Source organism: Malaclemys terrapin, chromosome 2, assembly GCF_027887155.1.
Source record: "Malaclemys terrapin pileata isolate rMalTer1 chromosome 2, rMalTer1.hap1, whole genome shotgun sequence".
Lineage (NCBI taxonomy): Eukaryota > Metazoa > Chordata > Testudines > Emydidae > Malaclemys > Malaclemys terrapin.
The window spans coordinates 68299559-68326658 of record NC_071506.1 but is presented as its reverse complement, the minus strand read 5'-3'; positions in this window follow the sequence as shown (position 1 = coordinate 68326658).

Sequence of the window (27100 nt, the reverse complement as noted above, 5' to 3'; positions counted from 1 at the left end):
AGGATTTAGTTGTTAAGGCATCCATGGGGTTAAGAAGTAATAAATTAAATTAGAGAATAGCTCACCTCTGACTCGAACCTCACTAACATCTCGAGGCAGGCCCCTTCCCCCTGAAAATTTTCCAATGACACGCATACCTCAGGGAAGGGACTCTGGCAGCAGTGGTCTCACTGCAGTCAGTGCACATGCTCAGACCCTTTGGCCTGTGCAGTGGTAAAGAGTCTCTCTGGCCCCCTGTTACCTCCTTGCCTTGAGGAAGGCGGTACCAACTGCATGGATCATAAGAGGAGGTGGGGACAGAGTCCCGCCCCACCACCCTTGGCCGGCTCTGAGGCTGCCGAGACTGAGCAGCCACCGCCTCCCCTCCTGTCCATGCCTGACACAGCAGTGCAGGCAGCCCCATGATGAGGGACTCACTTCCCCACAGAAAGTAATGGCCTGGGTGCTGCATCCCTGCCCAACAGGGAAGCCTCTGCCAGAGTCCTGCTGCTGTGGGCTAGGAGGGGAGTGGATGCCATGGCACTTCCCTGAGCCCCCTGCCCTGGGTGGGGCAGCTGTAGGGAGGGGCCCGCATTTCAGATGCCAGGGTTTTCCATAAGGAGCAGGGGCAGAGAGGGCTCATGGGGCCGCATGGTACCAGCTCCCCCTACACTCTCCAGGCTGCACCATGCCCCGATATTGGGACAGGTCCCAACACAGCTGAAAATCATTTGAGGGCAGGACAGAATCATCCTGCATGCCAGATCTGGCCCTTGGGCACCAGTTGGATCACCCCAGGCTCGATTGTGCATCTTTAATCCTGCATCCCATGTAGCAGCTTTAATTTTTATAGGCTTCTTGTTGTATAAAGAATTCACAGTAAACAGCCCTCAAAACTTTTGGGGTCTTATATACGCTGTGCTTCTATGGCAATGGAGTGGCAGGAGTGTGCCCCAGGGCATCGGTGTCTACCACAACTTTTGGGGCTGAATAAAATAATGATGATGAATGGATGAAAAATGGCTGAGTTGCACCTTGTAGACAGAGTCTCGAATTGAGGCAGCATTAGGTATGGCTTCACTGCCCAGTTAGCCAAGGTCTGAGCATCCGGATTAGCCTAGCCCAGGTGCAAGCAAAGCCCTCCCTACATCACTCACCAGGGTGTATTTTGGGGTGTGTCCTATGGTTCTTTGTGCTGAGATGTGCTAGGAATCTCCCCCGTCAGTCGAGAGAGAACTTATCAGCACCTGGAGTGGAGGGGGTGGACTATGGGAAGGCATTGGAAGACTATCAGCACTCAAGATTTTTTGCATGCATCCTCACTGCAAAATGTGTAGGTTCCAGCCTTAGTGAAAATGGAGTCCAGGTTCTAACGCACAACCCCAGCCAGGTAAGCTAGCCTCGGCTTGGAGCACCTGCAAACAGGTCTGTGTGGATAGTAGGGGGGTTTGGGCTAAAACCTCAGTCAGAGCAGGGAGGATATACCCTCAGAGCCATACATGCCACCCTCAGTGGGCGCTGGGAGGTGAAATGTCTCAGGAATTCCCAGCTGCACCAGGGGAGTACACCCACTATTTGAACCTCTCAAGGGATTCAGATTGCTACCCCAGCTGTGCCACTCTGCTTGCAGTGGATAGGCCACTGCAGCCAAGGTCCTACCTCCATCTTATCTCCATCAGAGCATCATGCCTGGGCCTTACATAGATTGTGTGACGACTCCCTGAGCCCTCCTGCTCCACAGCACATGCACATAGAATCATAGGACTGGAAGGGACCTCGAGAGGTCATCTAGTCCAGTCCCCTGCACTCATGGGCAGGACTAAGTATTATCTAGACAATCCCTGACAGGTGTTTGTCTAACCTGCTCTTAAAAACCTCCAGTGATGGAGATTCCACAATCTCCCTAGGCAATTTATTCCAGTGCTTAACCACTCTGACAATTAAGAAGTTTTTCCTAATGTCCAACCTAAACCACCCTTGCTGCAATTTAAACCCATTGCTTCTTGTCCTATCCTCAGAGGTTAAGAAAAACATTTTTTCTCCCTCCTCCTTGTAACAATCTTTTACATACTTGAAAACTGTTATGTCCTCTCTTAGTCTTCTCTTTTCCAGACTAAACAAACCCATTTTTTTCAATCTTCCCTCATCGGTCATGTTTTCTAGACCTTTAATCATTTTTGTTGCTCTTCTCTGGACTCTCTCCAATTTGTCCACATCTTTCCAGAAATGTGGTGCCCAGAATTGGACACAATACTTCAGTTGAGGCCTAATCAGCACGGAGTAGAGTGGAAGAATTATTTCTCATGTCTTGCTTACAACACTCCTGCTAATACATCCCAGAATGATGTTTGCTTTTTTTGCAATGATATTACACTGTTGACTCATATTTAGTTTATGGTCCACTATGACCCCCAGATCCCTTTCTGCAGTCCTCCTTCCTAGCAGTCATTTCCCATTTTGTATGTGTACAACGGATTGTTCCTTCGTAAATGGAGTACTTTGCATTTGTCCGTATTGAATTTCATCCTATTTGCTTCAGACCATTTCTCCAGTTTGTCCAGATCATTTTGAATTTTAATCCTATCCTCCAAAGTACTTGCAACCCCTTCCAGGTTGTTATCATCCACAAACTTTATAAGTGTACTCTCTATGCAATTATCTAAATCAGGGGTAGGCAACCTTTCAGAAGTGGTGTGCCAAGTCTTCATTTATTCACTCTAATTTAAGGTTTCGCATGCTGGTAATACATTTTAACGTTTTTAGAAGGTCTCATTCTATAAGTCTATATTATATAACTAAACTATTGTATGTAAAGTAAACAAGGTTTTCAAAATGTTTAAGAAGCGTCATTTAAAATTAAATTAATATGCTGATCTTACGCCACCAGCCTGCTCAGCTCGCTGCCAGCCTGGGGTTCTGTTCACCTAGACCAGCAGCGGGCTGAGTAGGGCCTGCGGACGGGACCCCAGACCTGGGGGTGGGTGTTTCAGGGGTCAGGGCAGAGGGCTGGGGGAGGGGGTGCAGGGCAGAAGGTTGGGGTGTGTGGGGGGTGTAGGGCAGAAGGCTGAGTGTGTGTGGGGGGGTTCAGGGCAGAGGGATGGGGCTGTGGGGTGCAGGGCTGGCTCTAGGCACCAGCAAAACAAGCTGGTGCTTAGGGCGGCACATTTTTAGGGGCAGCATGGCCGGCGCCAAAATGCCGCCCCTAAAAATGTGCCCCGGCCGCCCTAGCTCACCTCCGCTGCTGCTGCCACGGCGCGCGAAACAGCTGATTCGCGCGCCGCTGCTCGCCCTCCCTCCCAGGCTCTCAAACCTGGGAGGGAGGGGGAGATCCCGAGCGGCCGTTTCGCACGCCGCTGCTCCCCCTCCCTCCCACGCTTGGGTGCCTGGGAGGGAGCGGGAGAAGCGGCGCCTGCGCCGCAGCCACTCGGAGTCTCCCCCTCCCTCCCAGGCTCTCAAACCTGGGAGGGAGGGGGAGACTCCGAGTGTCCGCGGTGCGGCGCCGCTTCTCCCCCTCCCTCCCTCCCTCCTAGGCTTGAGAGCCTGGGGGGAGGAGGCAGGGCTGGGGATTTGGGGAAGGGGCGGAGTTGAGGTGGGGCCGGGGGTGGGTAATTAAATAAGGGGGGGCGACCAAAATTGTTTTTGCTTTGGGCGGCAAAAATCCTAGAGCCGGCCCTGGTGGGGTGCAGGGCAGAGGGATGGGTGTGTGTTGGGGTGGGGGGGGTTCAGGGCAGAGGGGTGGGGGGTTCAGGGCAGAAGGCTGGGGTGCTCGGCTCATGGGGGTGCTCCCAGCCCCCTACCCTGAGCAGCTCATGGAAGGGGGCTGGAAGGGATATGCACTATTCCACCCCCTTTCCCCAGGCTCCGTCCCTACCTCTCTCTGCGTCCTCTTCAGAGCTGTGTGCATGCTGCCGCTCTTCCCCCTCCCCCTCGCTAGGGCCATCAGCTGATTGGCCAGGGACGGAGAGGAGGCAGGGCCGGAAAGCAGCCCACTGGGGTAAGAAGCGGGGGAGGGGGAAACTTGGCTGCTGCGGAACCAAGCTTCGGCCTCCTGCCCCTGCAGGGGAGAGTGGTGGGCGGGGGGGCTGAGTGGGGCTGGGAGCCAGGACCGCGGCAGGGAGCTGCGTGCCACTCAGAATCGGCTCGCGTGCTGTGTTTGGCATGCGTGCCTTAGGTTGCCAACCCCTGATCTAAATAATTGATGAAGATGTTGAACAGAACCGGACCCAGAACTGATCCCTGCGAGACCCCACTCGTTATGTCCTTCCAGCATGACTGTGAACCACTGATAACTACTCTCTGGGAAAGGTTTTCCAACCAGTTTTGCACCCATCTTAATAGTAGCTCCATCTAGATTACATTTCCCCAGTTTGTTTATGCGAGACAGTATCAAAAGCTTTACTAAAGTCAAGATATACGACATCTACCGCTTTCCCCCATCCACAAGGCTTGTTACCCTGTCAGAGAAGGCTATCAGGTTTGGCATGATTTGTTCTTGACAAATTCATGCTGGCTGTTACTTATTACCTTATTCTAGATGTTTGCAAATCGATTGCTTAATTATTTGCTCCATTATCTTTCCGGGTACAGAAGTTAAGCTGACTAGTTTGTAATTCCCTGGGTTGTCCTTATTTCCCTTTTTATATATTGGCACTATATTTGTCCTTTTCTAGTCATCTGGAATCTCTCCTGTCTTCCATGACTTTTCAAAAATAATTGCTAATGGCTCAGATATCTCCTCAGTCAGCTCCTTGAGTATTCTAGGATGCATTTGATCAGGCCTTGGTGACTTGAAGACATCTAATTTGTCTAAGTAATTTTTAACTTGTTTTTCCCTATTTTAGCATCTTCTGATCCTACCTCATTTTCACTGGTATTCACTATGTTAGACGTCCAATGACCATCAACTTTCATTAAGCACCTCTGCCATTTCCACATTTTCTGTTATTGTTTTTCCCCCTTCATTAAGTAACGGTCCTACCCTGTCCTTGGTCTTCCTCTTGCTTCTCATGTATTTGTAGAATGTTTCCTTGTTACACTTTATGTCTCTAACTAGTTTGATCTCATTTTGTGCCTTGGCTTTTCTAATTTTGTCCCTACATACTTGTGTTATTTGTTTATATTCATCCTTTGTAATTTGACCTAGTTTCCACTTTTTGTAGGACTCTTTTTTGATTTTTAGATCATTGAAGATCTCCTGGTTAAGCCAAGGTGGTCTCTTCCCATACTTCCTATCTTTCCTACGCAGTGGGATAGTTTGCTCTTGTGCTCTTAATAATGTCTCTTTGAAAAACTGCCAACTGTCTTCAATTGTTTTTCTCCTTAGACTTGCTTCCCTGGGATCTTACCTACTAATTCCCTGAGTTTGCTAAAGTCTGCCTTCTTGAATTCCATTGTCTTTATTTTGCTGTTCTCCCTCCTACCATTCCTTAGAATCATGAACTCTATCATTTCATGATCACACCCAAGCTGCCTTCCACTTTTAAATTTTCAACCAGTTCTTCTCTATTTGTCAAAATCAAATCTAGAACAGTCTATCTCCCCTTGTAGCTTTCTCCACCTTCTGAAATAATTTTTTTTGTCTCCAATACATTCCAAGAACTTGTTGGATAATCTGTGCCCTGCTGTGTTGTTTTCCCAACAGATGTCTGAGTAGTTGAAGTCCCCCATCACCACCAAGTCCTGTGCTTTGGATGATTTTGTTAATTGTTTAAAAAAAGCCTCATCCACCTCTTCTTCCTGATTAGGTGGTCTGTACTACCATGACATTACCCTTGTTTTTTATCCCTTTTATCCTTATCCAGAGACTTTCAATAAGTCTGTCTCCTATTTCCATCTCAACCTCAGTCCAAGTATATATATTTTTAATATATAAGGCAACACATCCTCCCTTTTTATCCCTGCCTGTTCTTCCTGAGCAAGCTGTACCCTTCTGAACCAATACTCCAGTCATGCATATTATCCCACCAGGTCTATGTGATGCCAACTATGTCATAGTTGTGTTTATTTACTAGCATTTTGAGTTCTTCCTGATTATTCCCCATACTTCTCCCATTAGTATACAGACATCTAAGATACTGATTTGATTTCCCACCCCGCCCCACACACAGTTCTGTCTTCTCTCCTTTATCCCTGCTATAACAGCCCATGCTCCCCCTAAATTCCGAACCTTCTTCCAGGTCTCCATGTTCTTGACTTGCCTGTGGGCTTTGGTCACCTGCCCTCTTCTAACCTAGTTTAAAGCCCTCCTCACTAAGATAGCCAGTCTGTATCCAAATATTTCCCTTTTTCCTTGATAGGTGGACCCCATCTCTGCTTAGCAGTCCTTCTTCCTGGAACATGTATGTCACTCACCCTCATATCGTGCACACTCACCTAGGGACAGACAGAATTTGGATCAAAGCGAGTGCAGGAAATCACCACAGGGCCGATTGAATTCCTACTTGTGGGTATAGCTGGATTCTTATAATTCATGAATGTGACTTCACAAGGACTATAGGATGCTTAACAGCAGCCCATGTATCATTTAAGCACTATGCCAGAGAGTGGGGAAGCTCTAATAAGCACACACACCTTGGATGGGAGGTGACATACAGAGGAGCGATTCACTTCATTAGCGACTTAAAGAACAAATGCAGTTCCAGTGATACATTTATTATTAGTATTATTTGTATTGTGATAGCCCTAGGAGCCCCAATTATGGACCAGGACCCCTTTGTGCTAGGAGCTGTACAAACACGGAACCAAAAAATGGGCCTTGCCTCCAAAGGGTGGGTACAGACAGCACAAGGCTACAAGAATATGTGACTGTGCAGTGAAATTTTACAAGCATGCACTGATATTTCAGAAATAGACACACTGCATATTAACCAGACCCTGGAAGTTCCATGAGTCACACTCGAAGGCATCACATCATTCTCTGTTACATGTAGTCCCTTTGACTTGTTAAACAAAGTATTTCCCAGGATATCTGGAGAGGACTCTCAGGAACGCTGTTTGTATGAGAGAGGGGGGGAAAACTGTCTTGCGGGTATTTTTATTTAAAAGGAGAGTTATGTTAAATGTTGGGGATATGCACAGTAGGAAATGTAACAGTGGGGTTCTGAAAATCAGAATCCTAGAGCATTTTCCAGTTCCAGACTTGCACTGTTGTCAATCCTAGGATTTCATGATGCAAAAGTCTGAGCTCTGTACCTTCAGAATGGCAAACATACTACCTGAATGCTATCAGTTTGGCAGACTAGCTAGTGAGATAGCTACAAAAAGCTGACATTCCTAGATTATAAAGGATTTCCAGAGGCTGGGCTTTTGGGATAAAATGAAATGGCTCTCCAAATAATAGGAGTGAAGAATGGGTCCAGTACTGCATTCTCTACGCTTTTTTATATCGGGAATAGGGAAGCTCTGCTCACAACAGTAAGCTGCTGTAATAACTTTGTTCAGTGTTAACCAGGACTTTTCCATGCACCTCTTGAATTATTCTCAGAAAAGGTAGATCATTGGCAAGTGGGCTCTTCAGCTGCAAAATGGGGATGATAATAATATCTTACTCTGGTGTTGGAAGAATTAATTCAGAGTGTGTGTGTGTGTGTATATATAAACTCTGAGACTGTCAGATGAAAGGAAATATGGAAGTGCAAATTAATATTAATTAGTATTATCTTATCTCATTATTCATATCAGCGAACAGAATCCTTGTTTCATTTTGTGTCTGTGAGGGTCAGACATTCCCAACAAAAGTCCCACAATTATGGAACAAACTTCTGTAGGAGATCAGAAGGAGCCTGAATCTGGCCACCTTCAGATAGGTAGGATATGTGCGTAAGCATTTCTGCAGATAGCCCATGTAGCAATGACACCCAGAGCAGAAGGAATCAACTAGCAGTAGCCCCCTGTTACTGTAAGGAAACAACAGGATAAGGGAGAGGAGAGTCCTACCATATTGAAGTAATGTTGGTGTGTCTCTAATACTGTAAGCTGCTCAGATTCCACTTCAATTTGCGTTGTAGAGGTGTTTATTTAAGGTTAGACTATGCCCTGTGCCATGCAATGATGGTCGGAGAAGAGAATAAAGATTCCCTTTTCACATCCTGCCTCTGCACATGACTCAAATATGGGCCGTCAGGAATCAGTCCCTGTGCTGGAGGAAATGCAGGGACTGCTGGTGAGATGTTCTTCTTTTCTCTCACATTGCACCATTGGGGGAAAGAGAGTTGGTAGATCCATGGCTACACTCACCTATGCATTGACAGGAGAGTTAGCCAGAAGTACGAAGAGAGTTAGCTGCACCCTTTAAAGAGGTGTAGTAAATTTCCGCCTCCCCTCATTGTAAGCAGGGAGCTGCAGGGCTGTGCATTTAGGGCAGTGGTAGGGAACCTGTGGCCTGCAGGCCACAGGCGGCCCGTCAGGGGAATCCACTGGCGGCCCACAAGACAGTTTGTTTATGTTTGCATGGCTGTTCGCAGCTCCCAGTGGCTGCGGGTCGCCGTTCCTGGCCAATGGGAGCTGCAGGAAGCAGCACAGGCCGCAGGGACATGCTGGCGAATCGTTGCCACCAGAAGCTGCGGGCAGCCGTGCAAATGTAAACAAACTGTCTTGCGGCCTGCCAGCAGATTACCCTGACAGGCCGCATGCGGCCCACGGGCCACAGGTTGCCCACCACTGATTTAGGGCCTTGAAATCAATGGAAAGACTCCCATTGACTTGATTAGATTTCAGACCCATACTACACAATGTAGGCCATAATTAATACATTAGAATGAAACTCTTATTTATTATGCATTGTTCCCTATGTTAACCCTTGAGTTGCACATCCAACTAATAAATTTTAGCGTTAACTTGGTCCACACAGTGCCCAGTTTCCTTTGCAATATAATTTTTTCTTCATTTCTTTCAAAATAACACACTATCCTTCCAACATCAACACTGAAGGGAAATAGATGAGTGGGTACGTCATTGCAAAACTATCTGAGGCAGCAGGCTTCTGAAACATGTTAAAGTCCCAATCACAACATCCATTTTGCTTTTGCCAGTGTCTGATGAATATCCTTGTCATTTATCTATTCTTTTGGCCATTTCCCTTGGAATAGTTTAAATATAAATTACCATTATTAAGCATAGTTTCCTATAAAACAGCTGGAGTGAACAAGCAATTGTCCAAAAATAAGGTGATAGTTAACAAAGGTTAACAGCATGTATAAAAGAGAATTTGTATAAAAGAGAAAGTGACTTCATAGTCTGAGAGCCAAGTGTGAAAAAAGATAAAGTCTGTAACTTATTTTATGAGTTTTTAACTATAAAATCTAGATCATAGCTTTCTAACAGATTCTTAGCATTGTTATGACACTTCAATAAACATAGTCAAATTTAACTAAATACCAAATGCTTACTGACATGTTACATTTAAAATACTGCGATATGTAATTTTAGGTATGGTCAAAAAGAACTTATGGTTGAAATGGCTCCAATCAGGCCCCCAGTGGTGCGGAAGAACTTAAAGAAGCACAGAAATCTGGCCACTATGTATATATTTTCTTTCCTACCATTTTTATGTTCTCAGACCCACTCAGAGAAACGCTTCAATAACAAAGCAACCGTAAAACTGAGTTATAGAACCTTTGCCATAGCCATTGTCAGAGATTATAAAACCAGAAGTGGGATTTTAATGATCATTTGGTCCGACTACCTGCATAACACAGGCCATTGGACTTATTTGAATTAATTCCTGTTTGAATTAGATTATATATTTTAGGAAAACTTCCAGTCTTGTTTTAAAAATCCATAATGCCTTTTGTACCCCACCTCAAGTCTCTTAATGTGACTCACAATCCCCATATTACCTAGAGTAGAGCTTCCTTAACAGAATAGTGAAACATCATGGCAAACCCTGAGCTTGTTCAATGATGGCTCATCATCTGACCTTACTTTTGGATCATCTTCAGGCTGGAGGAAAGGTTCTGCTCTTCTCAGGTGTTTCTTCTTGTGTGTCTGAAAGCAGGACTCTCATCTACAGAATATGTCCCTTGGTGGCTGAGACAGAAGTATGTCATATGTCTGTGGTTGACCCATTTCTTTTTATTTAAACTATTTTATTATGGAAAAGTTACAATAAAACATTAACATATGACATCAGACATTGCTTATTACTTAAAGGAGGTAATCGGGTGGAGAGGAGGTGCTACATTTATTCAGGATCAGGTTAATAGTGAGAGAACCTGACTACAGATTCTGGTTTGCTGGCTGGGGAGCCCTGTTTTTTTGAATACATTAAGAAGGGTGACCAAATTTCTAAATACCTATTCTCTCTTTGACACAATCTTGTGTACCTACTAAGTGTGAAAGCTTTTCCATTACAGGAACAGTCCATATTTTACTATACCATAATTCCACAGGAAGAGTAATGACGTTTTTCAAAAAATGTGCAATGCAAAATCTTGCTGCTAACAATACAAAAGAAATTAATCTGTCATTCTGTTTAAAATGTAGACCATTTACATGAGCATTAAGTAAGTAGATCAGAGGATCTCTAGGAAGCTTGCATTTTGGCTGACTTGTTTCTTCCCATTTGCTGTCTTTCTTCCTCCTTATAACAAAAACAATTTGCACCTCTTCTTTTGACCATTTCTTGGTTGGTTCAAATGCTAACTGATTCTCCTTGGTTATTGCTGGCTACTGCTGAAAATACCTCTAATGCTGAAACTGCAGGTACTCCTGCAATATCTTCAATGTTTATAATTGCTCCATATTCATATGCCGTCAAAGTCATGTTGAATTTGCTATTCCTTCTCCTGGCCACTACCTGAGCTGCAAACAAAAACGCAATCCCCCACCTATTATGGTCAAGATTTAAAAAGGGATTAGACCTTTCTGTGGATAACAATAATAATCAGAATTGTGACAGTAATTATTATAAATCAATGAGTTTTGGATGAGATACAGACTTTTTGCTTCAGGGCATAAGCCAACCTCTAACTATTGGGGATGAGGAGGTACATTTGCTGGTGGCAGCTTATCCCATAACTGCCTACTGCACCCTTCTTTGAAAGTGTCACTGCTGCAGACAGGTTATTCGACTGGAAGGACCACTGGTCTGATCCAGGAAGGCAGGTCCTATGTTTGGGTGCTAACATATTTCTTTCATCATGCATATATCCATGGATTTACCTCAAGTTTGACATACACCCTTGGACTGAATTGGATCCCATTGACTCCAGTATAAATCAGGAGTGGCTCCAATGAAGTCAGTGGAGTTGTTACATCAGTGTAAAACTTATGTGAGATCAAAATCAGATTATGACACTTGAGGCCATAAGTCAGGATCTTTAGCCATGTCCCAATATATGCCTGTATAGGACCTTCTGTAAAGGCAGTTTCCAAATGAACTATGGGCCTTCTGGTCCAAAAAAGGAACATGGGCCTGCCAGAAAGATGCTACACTGAAAAGTAGACAAGGCAAAGAATGTATTTTATATTCAGAAAATCATCAGTTTTCTCATCAAGAAATTATACTACCTGGGGTAGATTAAGAGGTGACAAATATTAATGTAAATGGGTGTAAATTTGTGCAATTCACATGCCAAGGGCATGGAAGAGTGGATGGAGGGTAGATTTACAGTAAGGAAAGGCAATGCCCATGATAGTTTAAGAAGAGGTAAGCTAAAGCAAGTCCATCTAGATTTTCTTATATCAGGGGTTCTCAAACTGGGGGCCGGGACCCCTCAGGGGTCAGGAGGTTATTACATGGGGGGGTCACGAACTGTCAGCCTCCACCCCAAACCCTGCTTCACCTCCAGCATTTATAAAAGTATTAAATATTTTTAAAGTGTTTTTAATTTATAAAGGGGGTCGCACTCAGAGGCTTGCTGTGTGAAAGGGATCACCAGTACAGAAGTTTGAGAACCACTGTCTTATAGCTTCCTGTGTGTTGCTTTTTCCTGCTACAAACCCATTCTTCTGTCAATCTCTGGGTAAAACTTATATAGTCATTTATGTTAATTCAGCATTTGACCCAGGGCCAGCCTTAAACCAAATGTTGCCCCTGGCCAGGAGCATCTTCAGCACCCCCCTTCCATTTGTTAAACTTTTGAATACCTTATTTTTTTATTGCACTGTTAGCCTATTTCATGACTTTGATGCACTATTTGCATGCATGGTTTATCACTGTCATATAAGACGACAAAATTTGCATGCTAGGATCTGTAAATCTGTATGCCATATATAAGCAAATTAAAAAATAGTTTCCTCTAAGCTTATAGAAACTTTTTAATTTTAAGAATAACTGAAATGTACAACCATCAAGAAGCTGAACTGTGCACCAACATTGCGTGGACCAGTATTAAATAGTGTTACAGTAGGTGACAGCCTTAGAATGTTAACCCTAGTCCTTTAGTTCAAAAGGTCGCTTTTCTCACCTTTGCCCTTGAGAACTGAAGCACAGAGTCAGAGAGATCCAAAGACTGGCCAATGGCATTTTCAAGAGATAAAATGGCAAGCGATGTCAGTCTCTCATCGACCATCGTCAATCAAAGATATGTTTTAATGAGCCTGAGCTTCGAAAAGCTGTGCTCATCATTCACGACTGTGACTAGCAGCGTGAGCAGAATCCTCAAAGCTATCCACACATTAGGAAAAGTGTCCTTCAGCATTGCATCATGATTGAATTGGAGAACTTGAAGTGGAGAGTGCTTCCCATGTTGCAAAACGTGATGGATGTTGTCCAATTCAACATAGAAGTCTTTATCATTGACGTCTGAACGTTCCCCATGTGTCTGTATCCAGTGAAAGGTCAGACAATTGTTCAAGAGTGTTTTCCTATCCACCAGCAGCTACTAAGGTCATACATAAACCACCACATCTTTTCATGGTGCTTCATTTGTCCAAACTTTTCTTTGATGGACACTCGAGCAGTGTCAACAAATGAGCAAAAGATCTCCCTCTTGACTTTTTCTTCTGAGCTTCCCATCGCCTCATTTCTGCCCTCATAACCAAACAGTCTCTTCTTCCGATGAATACAAGTTTCCTTAAAGACAGGCTCAGCTCCTAAGCTTTCTGTCATTTCTTTGGCAGCAGTGATGGCATCTTCAAATATGTTGTCTCTGTAGGCCACAATGAAATCAAGTCAGCTTTATATCAAAGTAGTAGCGGTCGCGATGTCCATCAACTGAGTTTGGAATGCCTTGCTTACATGTACATGGAACAGAATACCATGCCGAACCACAACTGAGACCAGAACTTTTAAGTCAGTGATGTGGTTTGCCAGGCTTTGTGCCTCGTGTCAGATTCTTGAAAAGCCAAATTAAATTTGCAAGGAAGAAAGTAATTGAGATCAGATTGAGCACATTCCTCCAATGCTGGGTTTCTACATTAATAATGCACTGGTTTTCTGCATCTGTGCATTTATTCAGCTTTAGGCTGGACTTGACCTCCATCCATTTGGAGTAGGCCGTAAAATGGCTAGATGACTTTTCATGGTGCTTCAGAGAATCAGCTAAGTTGTGCAAGTAATTGTACCCAGAAAGTGCAAGCAACGATTTGGCATTCTTGTCAAATATTTTGCAACAAACACAGAACATTTTGTCAGTTGATTTTGAGTAAACAAGCCAATGCTGATACAGTTTCTCACCATTCTCAAGCATTCTTTCGCAGAATGATTTTTGAGAAGGGTCGTTTCTGCTCATTTACTGGAAATGTCATATCCTCAATTTTGCTCGGCCCATTCAAAATTGTATGATCAATATCGGCAGAGTTTAGGATCGCCAGCCATAAAGCAGGATCTGATGTATCGATTTGTGGTGTGTAATTTTTCTCACTGCTGTTTCTGTCATCATGCAAGGCTGATCCTTCTTTATAATTTCTCTTCTTTTCATGTAAACCAGATTTTTCTTTGTCATTATTCTCCTTTTCATGTGAACCACATTCTTCTTTATCATCACTCTCCTTTGTCGCCAGGGAAAACTGGACAATTCTCCATCACTTTCCTCACATTTCCATTACTTATCTTCAGGTAAATCTGCTAATGCCTCAGCAATAGAGCTTCCATCACTGGGATGATTGCTACTGCCTAAAGTGCAGTTCTATGTTGTTCTGTTTCAGATATTTTCCCATCAAATTTACCCTTTGTTGCAAACTAGATTGCAATTGAGCTTTTTGCTTCATATACTGAGCTCATGAAGGCTTCTTAAGGGGCATCCTTTATTTTCTAAGGGGTAAAACAGACAGTATTAGGGAGAGCAAAAGTCTACGTGTTAAGCATAGCAAAAACGGTATTTCTTTTATATTGTTGCGTAGATAGGGGTTCGATAGATATCTCTGGTATCTCATGTTACTTACACTCTTCAGGTCTTAAAACACACATACACTTTCACAATTACAGAATAAAACAAGGTTCACAATATCACAGCTGGGCTCACTTCATTCTTATATCTCATTGACAGGTGATACCCACCCCCATTTATATCCACAAGGGCATGGCTGACAACATTCTAGGTGGTACAAGGAAAATGTGGTTCTCAGAAAGTCTGGAAGGTTCCATGAGATTCTACACAGGTCTAGAACATTCTAGGAGGTTAGTGAAAAGTGAATCCACATTTGGAATACCTGAAACATTTTACTTAAAACATTTTCCCTTTTGTCGTTAACAACAAAAACAGCATCCCGAGTCAGGCGTCCCCTCAGCCCGACACCCCAGGTGGTCGCCTGCCCCTAAATCCAGCCTTGGTTTCACCCATAAAGCTATTGGGCCAAAAAAGTCTCTCTTTATTTTGCCCAGCCCCATTCTCTTCCTTGTTCACTGGATGGAGGAATTTCTTCTTCCTTCTCTGGGTGGATGTGAAGCCTTCTTTAACTGGGGTCAGAAGTTACTATTGGCATGTGGGCATATAGACATCTATATAGGTTTGTGTGTACACAAACCTCTGTCTTTATTACTAACCCACAAAGCAAAGGGAATACAGCAGAGGTACATGTTAATAGGCTCCCTGAATTCCCTGTGGGAAAGGTCTTTATCTCTGTCACTTGTAGCACGTACGCTTTGTAAATAAACTGGAGTTTTCACTTCCCTGCTTTGTTACTGAGAGCTATGGTCAGGGACTGGAGCCATTCTGTCCTTTCTGTAAAAGGACACTTGTTTATGTGTCGTCTAGAAAATTGGGGGAGGAGGGGTCAGCATGCCAGAGGATGTGCAGTGAACGTGTCATGTCAGCACAACATATCTTGTCTGTCTTTTCACTATTTGAACAGTTTGGATCATCTATTGTATAACAAAGCAGGTCTTACAGTCCAAATTCCCATTGGCAAAGGAATGTAAAACAATTTCTTACATTGTTAGGGACTGAGTCTGATCTCAGTCACATAGGTGTAAATCTGGAGTAACACTATTGATTTCAATTCTGGATTTATAAAGGTTTAACTGAGGGCTTGTCTATGTGAACAGTTAGACCATGGCAAGCTGGGATGTGAATCTATCCTGCACTAGTCTGCTTTAGTCCAACTGTTCATGTGTACCCTATGCATTAACAGTTCACTAGAGCATTTAGACCTATCCGTCTTTGAAAGAGGATTACATCAAAGTGCATTAGCAGACTGTTAATGCGGCTCAGCAGGGTGAATGTGTACAGTTAGACCACAGCAGGCTAGTGCAGGCTAGATTCACACCCCGGCTTGCTACAAACTAAATGTTCATATAGACAAGCCTTAGGGTGACCAGATGTCCCGATTTTATAGGGACAGTCCTGATATTTGGGGCTTTTTCTTATATAGGCTCCTATTAGCCCCTCACCCCCCCCCATCCCGATTTTCACACTTGCTATCTGGTCACCCTAACAAGCCTTGAGATCTTAGTCTGGCCCTATGTCTTCAAGCTGAACAGAGTTAAAATTACCATCCAGTTCCAATTACTGTCTGTAAAAGAAAGGACCAATCAATGGTGTGATCTTATGAGGTGCTGAATGCTTCTTCCAAACTGCTAAGCACCGTCCACTCCCTGTAAAATGCTGAGCACACTCCACTCCCATTGAAATCAATGGATCTGACCCTATGGGACAGTGCCAATTTAGCCCTACTGGAGTGTGGTGGATGGTATCTAGTCCTAGGGGCTGTTTGTATACTGTTCAGATATGCTGATGAAATATGGTAGTTACAGCATGATATGAGAGGAAAATAGGATAATGTTAAAATAACAGAATAAGTGGAGAGGCAGCAGTTTGTTGCCTATTAGTGCAACTGTAACCCTACTGTTCAGTGTTTGATATGTGTCCTCCTCTCTTGGCCTGATCCACAGAGGATATGAGCGTGTGACAGCTCAAAGTTTAGGGGACTTAAGACAGGGAGTCTCATTCTTTATCTTTGGACGTCCTGGGTTCAATCCCCTGTAGCAACCATGGTGACCATCATTATACAAGTCCTTAAATGGAACATCCCTACAAAATGTCCAGCCGCCCTCCCCGGTGCTCTGGCCGTTCGGAGAGAGCGGGGCCCCGGCCAGTCTCCGCCTTCCTCCCAGCACTCCGGCTGGCCGGGGAGAGCGGGGCCGCAGCCAGGCTTGGCGCCCTCCCCTGCTGCACTCCCCGCTGAGGAGCGGGGGGTGGGAGGGCTGGGGCGGCGGGAGGCTTTTTTGCCTGGGGCGGCAAAAAAACCAGAGCCGGCCCTGGTACTTAGGTTCCTCTTTTCAGATATACTTTCTATGGCATGGGTGTTCCCCAACAGCAATCATTTAGAGAAATTATATTCTACAATGGCAAGTAACAAATTTCCAGAATTTCACACCTGTGTAGTAATGAGCAGAACTACAGTGTGCTGTTGATCTGAGATTACATGTTGGAAGAACAAACTCTGTTAGGGTGTGTTTTTTATCTTCCAGCGAAGGTTAGATTGTAAGTTCTGTGTTCGGTGTTTGTACAGCATTTAGCACAATGGGGTTCCGTGTCCATGACTGGGGCTCCTAGAAACTGCTGCAATATAGATAACAATGATCAGGTTCCACTTTCAAGCTACCTTGGGTTCCCTTCTTTTCCTAAGAGAAAACCTATGAGGCTTTAGGATGCCTATTGAGAAAGGGAACTATTGGTTTTTGTTTTTAAAAAATATCAGTTTTTGATGAAGTCCCCAAAATAACGATCATTTCATTTGAAGCTCTGAGGTTCACTTGACCTGTCACTTTAAAATACACTGCTCTCATTCTGATGTAATTTTGAAACTGGGTCTTGTGCCATGACTCGGTGTTAAATCAGGAGCAGGCATATTTTAAAGTGACAGGTCTAATTTTCAAACACAGCCTCATTGTTCTAAATTAAATAATTATCTGAGGACGTAACCCAGTGTTTTTAATGTGATCATTCTTGATAAACTCTCCCAGGCCCCTAAGCCTATGCCTAGGAAAAGCAAAAACTTTCTGAGAGATTCTTGGAATAGGAGCCTCATCTGGAAAGAAACATCTGGGGTGTAAGTGAATATGTTAAAAACTTACAGAATCTAGCTCCAATCCCTCCCCCAAGGGCTCTTCCACATCTTTTCCAGAACCTTCAGGACATCCTCCTGTTCCTCCATTTAACTAGCACACACATGCTCCAGTAGAGTGACCACTTACCTGGTCTTTAATGTCTGTCCCTTATTTGGGGCCTTATGTCCCATAAAGAGCTGTTGAGAAGCATTTGATGATCAGATAAAAAATGTTTTCAAGCAATAATCATGCAAAGGATCATGCACTACCATGAACACCTGTGAGGTGGCTTCCCTTTAAGAATAAGCTTTCTCCCATATTTTTCATGCACTTGTCCTTTACTCCTTTGCAAAATTGCTGGTTGTCAGCAGGGCCTCATATCATGAGTACCATTCTCTGGCCAAGAGGAAAGGGGGTTACTCCTTTCAGAGCTGTCAGCACCGCTCCTTAATCAACCAGAAGGCTTTCTGTAGTGCAGCATGAAGCCTTCCCTCCTCCAGGAGCTCTGCACTCCCTTATTGCCTTCCCAAGGAGCAAGACAAAGCTGCATTTTATGAAGCTGTTTTTAATAGAGAAGCCGGAATGCTTAAATCCAGTTCTGAACTTCCCCAATATCTGAGGGGACTTGTGGCTTGGATTTTGGTGCAGGCCTCTGTTTCTTAGATTCGTGACCTTGGAGTGTTTAAAAAATACACAAAAAGAGAAAGAGAACTTCCCCACCAAGGAATTTTTCCAAAGCATCCACAGTGGTAGATACGAACAAATTACACTGAATAAAACAAGCCCCGGCCATGTTATTTCCCCTTTCCCACTGGGTAAGGGCAGCGTATTACCTCCCCTACTGATAGATTTGCATATGGGTGGGTTCTAGAGTTGAAGTGGAACATTTGACTGTCATGACAACACTCTTGTACATGGCTATGATTTAAATGACTTACAATTATCTGTGGATGGAAATGTCTCCTAATTGGCTCCTGGGAAATGTGTGTGGACTGTAGAAGTCAAACAACTTGTTCCAGTTGATTAATAAAAGAGATGCTTGGTGAAACTTTAGAAAATCCCTATATTAACCCTGGTTTGGTTCCTGGTATTTTATTAGAATTAGTTGAGGCCTGATCCTGACAGATGCACAGCACCCGAAATTCTCCTTGACTTCAGAGGCCATTGCTGCTAAGAGGGAAAGGAGACATGTCCACATATCTTGGGGAGGGGCAGAGTTACACAGAATCCTCCACAGCAAAATGAATTGCATGCCAGGGTGAAGACTCCAGATTACACCTCTACCCCGATATAACGCTGTCCTCGGGAGCCAAAAAATCTTACTGTGTTATAGGTGAAACCGCATTATATTGAACTTGCTTTGATCCGCTGGAGCGCGCAGCCCCACCCCCCTGGAGTGCCTCTTTACCGCGTTATATCCAAATCTGTGTTATATGGGTCACGTTATATCGGGGTAGAGGTGTAATTACCCAAGCTGTGTAATGGCACTAAGTGGTAGGAGGACTAGAGCTCAGATTTTCCAGCCACACAAGCACACCCCTATTGCCAGTCCTCTGTAGCCAAAATAAATAGCAGTACCACTGTGCTCACTTAAGTTGATTTCTCTCCACACATGGAGGTCTGGCCAGATTTCTCTTGTTCAGAAACAGCATCAGAGGGAGAAAAACCTGTGGTGTCATCAGTTTGATTCTTTTTTTCCAGTGAAAGGGTCTGATTTTTCATTGCTCTGCACCTTATGTATGTAATCATTTCCCTTACACATAGTAGGTGTTTAACACAACTAAATCTGATTTGATAGCATTTGACACCCATTTTGTACTGATATAAATGTCTATACAAGATGGAGTGCAACAGAGAATCAGGCTCAAAATCCTTATTTTCATGAAACTTAAACCATAAAGAGCATGTTACCAGTGTTTCCTCTTGCACGGCTCAGAAGAAACCTCTCTCCAGTAGTGTGACTGATAGATGTTAAGCAAACCCGCTTTAGATATAACCCATTCTGAGTTATCTAGGTGGAGAAGAAGTGGGAGATAGTTTTTTTTGTCTATTACAGAGGTCTTTTCTACACTGGATACAACCCTGGGTACAGCCGTCTGTGGTCAGGCATCCGTATAGCCACACCAGTATAAATGCCTAGTGCATAAAGCAATGATTTATATCGATGCCACTTACATAGCTTGAAAATAGGTAAACTACACTGCTGAAGATTGTGGCTTTGCCAGCCTACACTAAGGATTTGCACCAGTGCTGATACACAGAAATCACCAGGACAGACAAGGCCTGAGTGTATGATTAAGCCTCTACATACTCAGCAGGTCAATAGTTCATTATTACAGCACATAGCATAGTGAGGTCCTGGTTCGTGACAAGGAGTCCTAGCTGCCTTGGTAATGCAAACAATTTCGTAGAGAGATCGAACTGCTGATAGAAGTTTGTGCTGGCTGGCTGTCAATTGCCAAAGTTTTCTCTCTTTACTTAAACAAGGTGAGAAAGTTCTAGAAGAGTAAATAAGTGAAATTCTCTTGAGGAAACTGGGAGTCCCATAGGTTGTGCTTCTTAGTCAGATGTTACAAAAACAATTTACCGTTCAAAAGAGGGTGGGTAAAATTTTCAATAGTGCTTAAGCACTTAAGTCCCATTGACTTTCGGTGAGACTTGGGATCCCAAGTGCCTAAGTCACTTAGTAACTTTTGAAAAGGTTACTCAAAATTTCAAATATGAAACTTCAGTAGGTGTCATATTGAACCAAGGCTGGGTGGGAATTAAATTCTGAGTCCAGAAAGATCTTTTTCTGCTAGTCAGACAGTATTAATCACTTTGTCTGCAGAGTGGGGCTCTTCTTCAGTTCACAGAATAAAGTAAGGAGAATTGTGGGTTTTTTTTGTATGTAATAACAGAGAGGATTATAAACGGTTGCATTGCTTTGCTTTGTGAATTTGTGTTGCTCAAGCTTTTACTAAAGATCCTGCATAGAAGGCTTTGCAGTACCTCAGGTTGGTTATAAAAAATGTTGCATCTCAAATGAAAGGAAATAAACCTAACACAACACTCTCCACATTGCCTGCTTTTCATCCTGACTAGTTTGTATTAAAGGATCCATACCACGTTAGTTTCATGACAAGCAGAAAACAGTAAACGTTCATTCTGGTGTATTAAGGTATTCCTTACAAATAGCTTTCAGAAGGATGGGCACTTTTCTCAGTGGGCAGTCATTAAAATTTGGTTCATTTTGTTTTGGAACTGCTACTATACTTTATACTTGACTCTGGAATTGAAGGTGGTCTGAGTTTTTTAAACCAGTTTCTTGAAGTTCTGCTTAACATCAGAAGCCTATTTGTGATCAAACAAGCGGAATCAATATATGGAACATTTCTGAAATCCTGGAATGTAACTTTAAGAAATTACAACAGTTACAAATGGAGAGCCAAACCCCTGCCTTACACAAAGTATACCTATGATAAATTAAGGTCTTACTGACCTAATGAAAAGCTGCAGATTGATATTCCTTTTGTTGAGCAGCCTGTAATTTCATTACTTTTATTGACAGTAATTATAACAGGCTGAATTTATGGACGCCATAAAGAAAAGTTAGTGAACCACATGAAAATGTCAACATGCTCACTTTGGTATGAGCAGTCTCAGGATTTTTTTTTTTTTCCTCGTGCAATTCTGTTCCAGGGCAGTTCTTCTTAAGGTCTAGGGAGCATTACTTTAGAATTTCCCCATACCAATTCCATTTTTTGAAATCAAATAATGGCTTCTGGTCTCCTTAGGATTTCAGGCATATCTTTGAACTCTCCCCTTACAACCATAAAATTGATCATCTTGTCATTATTCCATCAGTTATATCACCTCCCTCTAGCCCCATCCCATTGGGTAGGTCTGAAGTTTGACTGAGGATTTTCAGCTCTCCTTTTTGTATGTTTTGAAATAATTAAATTAACTGTGTAGGCCAAATCTTGCACTTCTTAGGCAAACTGCCCATTTACTCTGTTACTGGAAGGTTTTCCTGTACTAGGATTACAAGATCAGGCCTTCGCCTTGATCATGTGCCAGGGTTTATACATGTAGCTCTGTAAGGCTAGGTGTCAAGTTTACTAGTATGGGAGTGTTTGTACAAACAAGCTGATGTAATACTACTATGAATATCCTAGCAGGGCTGGAAACAGATCAACACCACCTGTAAGAAGTATTCAACAGTAAGAAATTAGTAAAGAAGAGCACATGCCTGGTATTTCTGCCAAATTAGCAGCCTTTCTAAGTAAAATAGAGACCTAGTTTTGCATAAACTGGGAGGCGTAAATGAGAGGCATTCTGTGTTTTGGTGAAGAGTACACTAGACTGAGGCTAAAAGACTGGGATTCTATTCCTAGTTCTGCCACCAATCTTCTGGGTGACCTTGAGCAAGTCTCTGTGCTTTTGTTTCCCAACCTGCCCTTTGTGTGTCTCATCTGTATATATTGTAAGCTCTTTGGGGCAGGGACTGTCTCTCCCTACACAGTTGTAGAGCTTCTAGCAAAATGAAGCTTTCAGTCACTATCATCATACTACCACTACTGAACTGCAATCAACAATTTGGCAAGGTAGTCTAAAGAAAGATCATAGCTCAATCCCAAAATGCTTCCATACCATATTAACCATTCTGGAAAGAAACTAAGGACGAGGACACCATTTTGCTAAATAGAGAGAGAGAAGCTCCTCATCAAAATAGCAACAGACTAATGGGATGTCTGAGAGTGATGCAGGCAGGCAGAGAAGTGTATTAAAGAAAGTTAAATCTGACACTAAAGATGCAGAATGAGGAGGATTGGCTTTTACAGTACTGATGCGAATGGGCAGAGAGAGAGAGAGAGAGAGAGAGAGAGAGATATTTTATTTCCCACAAGAGCTCAGCTATGGAGTCACGTTAGTGACCATGTCCAGAGAAAACCATACACCTTATACGCAGAACTGAAATAAACTGTAATTAACCAAGTAACTTCTTAAAAAAATATTCAAATGATATTTGAAAATGTAAAAGTATTTTCTTAGAGAAACTACATAGCTTAAAAGTAAGGAGAACTACCAAGTTACCGGTACGACTGTGGGGCTAACTATGCTAATGCCTACATGAAGCCTCCGAGTTTAGAAAAATAATTGAATAATTGCATGAAAGGGCTCCCAGACTTTAGGAAATGGTGATGAATTTGTGAAATTATATAATGTTCAGGCAAAACGTTGCACTGCAAAAATTATATAATGTTCAGGCAAAACGTTGCACTGCAAACATTTACAAATGTTTTGTTATGTGCAAAAAATGAATATAGTATGATTTTACTAGCCCTTTTAACAGCTTGGTCTGTAGAGGGTCTTGTGTGTGCTAACATCTCCACCTTTGTATCTTCATTGGTACAGCTCCAATGATAGTAACATTAGTATAGACTGACTACCAGCATTTTAGCCACTGTAGTTTATAAATAAATAATATGGAGATATCCCATCTCCTAGAACTGGAAGGGACCTTGAAAGGTCATCAAGTCCAGCCCCCTGCCTTCACTAGCAGGACCAAGTACTGATTTTGCCCCAGATTCCCAAGTGGCCCCCTCAAGGATTGAACTCACAACCCTGGGTTTAGCAGGCCAATGCTCAAACCACTGAGCTATCCCTCCTCCCCAGTTTCTAACACTGCATCATCTAATGTTGAGAAAATCTGCTTAAAACACCAACAGCCACTGGTGGCCAGCTTTCACTAGTGTTGTTAATGGTGGTACTGCCCTAGTGTGTGATTTTAACCGAATTACTAGTATGGAAAAGGCCTAGTATTCAGCCAGGACAGGGTAAGAGGCCATCTTTAATCCAGAGGTATAATGCTCCCTGTCTTTAATGTGTTTCATAATATATTGAGTAATATGAATAGGGAAAATTAATTTTGTGTATATAGGGCAACATTTGTAGAAATTTCCAAATGGGCTGTTGCAGATGGTCTTGCTTGTTCTGTTTATCTGGTTAGCTCTTAAAGAAATGCTTATTATTAACTGTGGTGCAATTTTTTTTGGATGTTGTGCATATCATAGTAAAGTCTGTTTTACCTGAATCTCCCCCTCTAACTAAGAATATTTTTTTAGGTGCAGAGGTGCTGTTTAGAGGTTGTATGTATACAAACAACCAAAACATGCATCAAGTCCAAACAAGTGCAGGCACTCTCTGTTGTCTGTGTAACTGGAAGTGCTATTTCTAAAACTTATGGAGCCAGGAACTGTTTAATATGCTACATTAAATAAGAGCCAATTCATACATTCTATTCAGAAAATATTATTTTTGTTTTTAAAGAGTTGTTAACCCAGGACATGCTTGAAAATAGCCTTGAAGAACAATGCGCTGTTTATATCTACACACTTAATTAAGCTGCGTAAATAGCAAAAAAAAAAAACCCAGAGAAAAATAACATACCAAAGACTCAATTATAAATGACAATTTTCTGAAAGAATAGTGGAAGGGTGTCACTGAAATCCTGTACAACTAACCTAAAATAAGAACAGCTCAGCATTTCTATAATATAGGTGCTATTTAGAGTCATGAAAAACCTTGAATTGGTTGCTGTAAAGAGACCTCGCTGCTTGTGCATTACTTTATTTCCTTACATTGTGGTGCTGTAGTGTCTGTCAGCAAGTGGAGTGTGAGTCAACCTCCCACTCTCCCAATTTCATTGTACAGATACAATATCTTCAAATCAGCTACTGTACTGGAAGATGTGAGTAGATCAGTATACATAGACTCATAGAATCGGGGACCTCAGGAAGTCATCTCGTCCAACCCCCGCTCAAAGCAGGACCAATCCCCAACTAAATCATCCCAGCCAGGGCTTTGTCAAGCCTGACCTTAAAAACCTCTACGGAAGGAGATTCCACCACCTCCCTAGATAACCCATTCCAGTGCTTCACCACCCTCCTAGTGAAAAAGTTTTTCCTAATATCCAACCTAAATAACCTCCCCCACTGCAACTTACAACTCCTTGTTCTGTCATCTGCTACCACTGAGAACAGTCTAGATCCATCTTCTTTGGAACCCCCCTTAAGGTAATTGAAAGCAGCTATCATATTTATACTATACACATCAACACAATATGTGAGTGTGTGTGTAATACAGTATATATATGTATAGATATAAAAATACACACAGTGAACACAGTACTAGATCCTCAGCTAGTATGAATTGACTTGGTTCAATTTGGTTTATACCAGGTGAGGGCCTGACCCAGGTACTGAAGAATGTGATGATGTGTAGCACTAAACTGGCTGGAATAGTGGGTTCCTCTTCTTCAACCCTGCTGATGGATGTCAAGTTGGAGGTCAATATGATTCCACATCAGTGTTCCCTCTCATTTTTCCCACCCATGTGCGGAGTGAATTTTGTTATGTGCACCAATATGGAGGTGATGTGTGACACATAACTTTCATATTGGTGCACATAACAAAATTCATGTGGTGGGGGTGGAGCTGAGGGGTTCGGAGTGTGGGAAGGGGCTCAGGGCTGGGGCAGAGGGTTGGTGTGCAGGGGGTGAGGGATCCGGCTGGGGGTGCGGGCCCTGGGGTGGGGCCGGGGCTGAGAGGGCTCAGGGCTGGAGCAGAAGATTGGTTTGCAGGGGGTGAGGGCTCTGGCTGGGGGTGTGGGCTCTGGGGTGGGGCTAGGGATGAAGGGTTTGGGGTGCAGGAGGGTGCTCTGGGGCTATAGTGGGGAGAGAGGATTCCCCCCCAGCTCTCTCTCCCCGCCGTGGCAGCTCTGGGGCTGGGGCTGCAGGATAGGCACCGCTCCCCTGCCCCAGCAGGTCTGGGCAGGGGGAGGGCCACCCTGGCCGCCCCTGGGGCCAGCGCAGGCCGCTCCAGCCATGCCCTGTCTGGAGCAGGGCTGTTCCAGCTGCGCCACCCCAGCCGCACCGCCCTGGCAGGTCTGGGTGCCATGGCCGCAGCACAGTTGGTGCTGGGGGAGGGGTGGGGTGCCCTGGCTGCGGCAGGTTGAGGACCGGGCTAGGTGGGGGCATGGGTGGGGCTCCCCTCCCCCAACCGGTACCCTGGCTGGTTCCTTCAGCGCCTGCGTGGCGCTAAATAGGCTGCTGTGTGGCTGCGCAGCTTACAGGGAACCTAGTTCCACATGATAGAATTTATGTTTTCACAGTTTGTAAAAAATGTAAGAAATGACATTGAAGAAACTGTTAAAAGAGCATTAAGGTTACAGAGTCAAGCACTCAAAAGTTAGGAAATGCCAGAATCAAGTTTGCTTCTGAAACTTTAACTCAGCCTCCTTGTGCATATGCATTATGATAGAGTCATATGATCACATACTGCTTTTCTATCCTAAGTGCCATAGGCAACTTGTCCAAGGTTACAGAAGAAGTCTGGGAATTGAAGACAGATTGCCTGAATCCCAGCTCAGTGCATTACCCCAACAAGCATCCTTCGTCACCAAAAGTCACGTTTGAACTGCAGGGTAGATTGCAATCCTATTCCAAATGCTCTGTCTTTAGTATGGCTTTGTTTCCACTCTACGACATGCTCTCTTAACTATAGCAGTGCTCTGCTAGCTACTGAAAGGTCATGTGATCTCTATCCTCCTCAGACCTGAATATTGATTTTCTGCACCTCAGTGTGGCACTTCCTGAAGATTCTGAAGCTACCGACTACTGCAACATATTAATCTCAAAACTCCCTGTCGCCAGCTTCCTCTAAAATTAACACTCACGCTATCACACGTTAGCCCTGTAATACCGTACTGAGGCTTGCAGGGGTGAAAGGTCAGAGATGAAAGGGTTCCAATACTGATTGTAATCAGCCCAGGAGGGAGCAGAACACTTTTGTTTTACACCTGTCCTCTTGCACCTTTTCTTTTTTTTGTAATTTCCTCTAAAGGGAATTCTATAGAGCGGAAGATGGTATAAGCTAATATAGGTTGCTATATTTGTTTGTCAAAGCTGTGTCAGTTTAGTCTGCATCATCAGTAGAGCTGTGCTTAACATTTGAAGGAAGATGAAAACTTTTGGGCAGGGGGGTTAAAATAGAAATTTGAAACTTGGCTGGTCCAAAGGCTTACGGGTTCACTGAGTTCTACAAACCTGGCCTGAGCCATGTTGCAGAAACAATGCAAAACTTGATTTTGGATGGCTGAAAGGAAAGAGACAATGTAGAGAGAGCTTCAAACCTCCCTCTGCTCAGCTGAGAAAAGATGGGAATCTCTCAACACTCCAGTCACCATTGCACAATTTTGATATGCTTTGGTTTGACTATGTCTAGAGTGTCTGAACACAGAAACACAAGGGTGTTGCCTGCTTTGTGTTTAGCTTTTATGTTTGTATTTTTAACATTTTCTGCTTCTTTTTCTATCATTTAATTTGAAATTAGTTCTTAATGAATTAAACAGAATTAAAATAAATTACAAAACCTAGCTATTATTACAGTTTAATAACGTGTCCTATTGCTGAAAGGCAGCCTGTGAATAGGGCAATATGAAGCGGAAATTTAAAGTGCTTCATACAGAAAGTTGTGGGGGAAAGTAGAAATCATGAAGGTTTATGAGGGCTATGCATGCAGCCTTGGTTAAAACCAATTAGTTCAATTTCTGGCTCTGCCAGCCTTTCTCTGTGACCTGGGGTAAGTCATATAAGCCTTGATCCTACAAAGCACCTATTTTACATTAAGCACCTGCTGAAATCTGTCC